The sequence below is a fragment of the Gavialis gangeticus genome, unplaced genomic scaffold (genome assembly GCF_001723915.1).
Source record: "Gavialis gangeticus isolate Ggan-Ray unplaced genomic scaffold, GavGan_comp1, whole genome shotgun sequence".
Taxonomy (NCBI): Eukaryota; Metazoa; Chordata; order Crocodylia; family Gavialidae; genus Gavialis; species Gavialis gangeticus.
The window spans coordinates 15,275,027-15,278,720 of record NW_017729006.1 but is presented as its reverse complement, the minus strand read 5'-3'; the positions used below and the strand labels follow the sequence as shown (position 1 = coordinate 15,278,720).

Below are 3,694 nucleotides of genomic sequence, written 5' to 3'. Positions count from 1 at the left end.
TTGAAGAAAAAAAAAAAAAAAAAAAAAGCAAAGCAGACCTAGTCTAAGACAACAAAACAAAAGACAAAAAGGAGTTAGAACTAGAGTGTGAAGGTAGGCATGATGTGGAAGACTGAGGAGAGGAGGGAGCATAGCTTGGAAATCAGCTGGAAAGAGGTTGAACCAAAGCTATTAGAGGAGGATAAGAAAGAACAAAAGAAAACACTTAAAGAAAGAAAAGAAGGCAGGCAGGGGCATTTTGATTCCACATGTATTAGTTCTCTACAGTTAACAGGGATTAGAACAAGGTAACACATTTTGTGACTCTGGTTCAAGTTACAAGGGTGTCAAAACACAAATACAAGTTCCATTCCATAAAGTTGATACATTTGTAGGCCTGGCCTGGAACAACACAGTGGGCCCACCGCCAGCAGAGCAAGTACCATGCTTCAAGCAATATCACACTTGGCTCTCCTTGTCATCATTTCCTTGGCCGCAGTTAACAGGGGGGGAAAAAAAAAAAAAAGGTCTAGTGGGCAATACACTCTGCACAAGACATGAGTTGAAGACCTGTGACTTAAATCCATTTTCTACCCTAAAAAGAATTAAATCCAAGTGGAAAATTAATAGGTCAAGCCATATGTTCAAAAGATGACCTTAAATAGAGGGGTTTTATTTGCTTTGGGCATTTTTCCTTCTTGATGGTCTTCTAACTGCATAGAAGAAATGAACACAAGACTTTGAAAAAGTTACAAAATTCCTTTTCACAGCATATTATGTACAAAAAGAGTTCCACTTTGCATAGGAGACAAGCTGTATTTCAGCATTTTCAGTAAGCATTACCTAAGCTACTACTCTCTCTTTGGCACATTTCTCAACTTTGAATAGCTGCATTGAAATATTGTAGTCTTCCAGTTTTGAGACTATACAAAAAGATGCCTATAGGATTACTTGTTCTCTTATGATGGCCTTGGTGGGGACACCCCCCCCAAAAAAAAAAAAAAAAAAAAAAAACCTTACTACACAAGAAGCGTGCCCGGAAAATTCTTATTTCTATCTTATTTCTACTGTATGCAGTTTAAGCATTTACCAACAGAACAAGATTGTTCTGCTTTTTAAAAAGCATTCATAAGTATGTTTTTTAAAAGAAATACTTACTTACAGTTCAGTTGCCTGATGAAGTTGGGCTTTTTTTGGGGGGGGAAGGGGAAGAGAGAGAAGGAAAGTTTCACAGGGAAGAGAGAAAGAATTATGATCCAAGATGTTTGAAATAACATTCCAGTTCTTAGTAACTTAAAACTAGCAAGCCTTTTTGTGAAAAATTAGTTCTACATTAATATCCTGAAAGTTTGATTTCAAGCAAAAATGCTTGAAGTCTGATTCACTCTCTCAAGACAAATATATGTATAAAGGAAACTATGATGTACAGTGTGTCACCAGAAGAAGCTAGTCATATACACAAGATATTACCAAAAAGAAGAGAGAGAGAAAAAAAAACAACAACCCCAAAAATAGTTGTTTCATGGAAGAAAAAGTAATGAGGGCTAAGAATATACGAAGTGAAGAGTATTTCTGAACTTTTTACTGGAGGAAGTTTAGTTTTTTGAATGCTTAAGGATTCAACTTTAGTTGTGAGAGGGTTTGTTTGTTTTGTTTTTTAAAAAGACAAAAAGAAAAAATCATATTCATTTTTACCCTAAAGCATCAGTGGTGCTGTGGGTTAGCATTTTGTTTTCCACAGCACACAGGGATTAGAACAAGATGCATGTTAATGGGCTCAGCCAGACTACAGAATAGAAGTGTAGCATTTTAAAAGTTATGCAGCATTTGCTATAATAGTCTTGACTGTGGAATACAGAAGCCCTTCATGTTCTTTTGATTCAAGAATGGAAACAGTGTCATTCCTTGGGAATTTCTCCCCCCCTTTCATTTTTACAGCTCTACCCACTACTGAAGGAAAGAAAAAAGGAAGGAATCACCGATTTACTTTCTTCAGAAAGAAGAAAGCTCTGCATTCAAAAGCTTGTCCAGTTCTACCCCAGCTACACAGCTGGTCCACTACAAGATATCACCCAAAACATCCTTGCCTCTTGCATAAATTCCTGAGCCAAGATCACAGCTACAATATTACTAAACACTACCAGTTAGCCCCTACATCCCTTTTTTAAAAGTCATATATGATGAGAGAAGCGGCAGATAAACAACCCTGAACAGCCACATGGAAAACAGAAACAAGCCAGTGCCTGCTGTGCCACAACACTCCAACTCCCAAAATAAAAGGAAGTAAAGCCTTAAACTTAACTGGGGGTTGAGATCAACGAGACCTGCTAGTGCTCAACCTTGGGGAGCTGAATGCCGCTTGTCTTAAGAGTTATAGGAAACAACCCTAGAGGGACACTGGCAGGCAAAGTTCTTTGGTAGATGTGATATCATTTATTAGACCAACTCAATAGTTAAAAAAAGAGGTCTTTGTACACTTTTGGGCACAAACACCTTTCTCCAGGCATAGGGAGACTTTTCCTATGCCTGATGAAGGACATTTGTGCCTGAAAGCTGGCAAAGGACAACTTGTCCCTCTAAGAAGCTGGCTACTTGGCATGCCAGAGTCTTGCTCCAAATGGCTCCACCAACTGAGAAGGCTCCAAGCCACACGTCTCACTAGCAGGCAAGACTCTTTCGGTGCCTACTTAATGCTTACTCGGAGGGCTGTTTCTGCAACCCTCAGTAGCTGGGTTGGACTCAGGGTAGGAAAAGGAGAGGGGTGCAACCTAGGCACCTCAGGTTCCCACTGCTTCAAAGTGCCAACTCCACCCAGAGGCAGAGGGCCCCGAAGCACATCTGGGGTCCAACCCTGCCGTTTTGGCTCTTTGCATCCCCTCGGGCTCTTCACTCCCTCCAGGTGCTAAGGCTCTACCTCCAACATCCCCCCAGGCAGGGAAAGCAAAGGAAAGCAGCAGAGCCCGCCGGCGGGCAGTGGCAGAGCGCAGCGGGAGGGGAGCACCACGGGGATTCCACGGCTCCGCTCGCAGCCCTAAGCCGCTCCCGAGCGAGGGCGGGGACACGAGGCTCACCTGGCCGGGAGCTGCGCTGCCCGGGCTCCCGGCGGCAGTGACGGCCAAGAGCAGATCTAGCCACGGCTCCCCCTGCTGCTGCCGCCACAGCCTCGCAGAGCCTCACACCCTGCCGCCGCTGTGCCCCAAGTCCCTCAGAGCCTGGCCGTGGAGGCCGCCATCTTGACTTAGGCAGGCAGACCGCCTTCTATACGCATGCGCTGGCCAGCCCGACCTGTCACGAGACCCGCTCAGCTGACTCCCCCCCGCTTCCTGCAGGGACACGGCCCTGCCCCCTGAGGGCTGCGCGCAAGCGCTAGTCGGAGCGCTTCCTTCCCGGCGCCAGGGGGCTTTCAGCGAGGGGGCGGGGCCTGAGAAGAGCTCGGGGTGGGCAGGGCTTGAGGCGCGGCAGGGAGGGACTGAGCGCGGAGTGGGGGGGGGCTCGTAAAGCTGCAGGTCGTGGGAAGCTGGGAGGGACTGGGATGGGGGTGTAATTAGGCGACCTGGAGGCTGAGGGAAGAGCTTGAGAACAGGAACAAGGTGGTGACCTGAGGGGGAATATGTAAGAGAGAACGACACCAAGTCAGTCCCAAGGGGTGGTCGTGTGGTGACTCCTGGTTGTGGGGCTCATGAAGTGAGGAAAGGGGCAGGAGGAGAAAGGACAA

General features: G+C 46.0%; 1 protein-coding gene across 2 annotated transcripts in view; it reads right to left on the bottom strand.

Annotated features, from left to right (window-relative positions):
- Nucleotides 1-3,224, bottom strand: part of DNAJC13 (DnaJ heat shock protein family (Hsp40) member C13) — a 104,257-nt gene extending 101,033 nt beyond the window's left edge. For both annotated transcript variants that reach the window (XM_019508849.1, XM_019508850.1), the window contains exon 1: nucleotides 3,051-3,224. The gene's annotated coding sequence lies outside the window, so the exon portion shown is untranslated. The remainder of the gene's footprint in view (nucleotides 1-3,050) is intronic.
- Nucleotides 3,225-3,694: the final 470 nt, after the last annotated feature.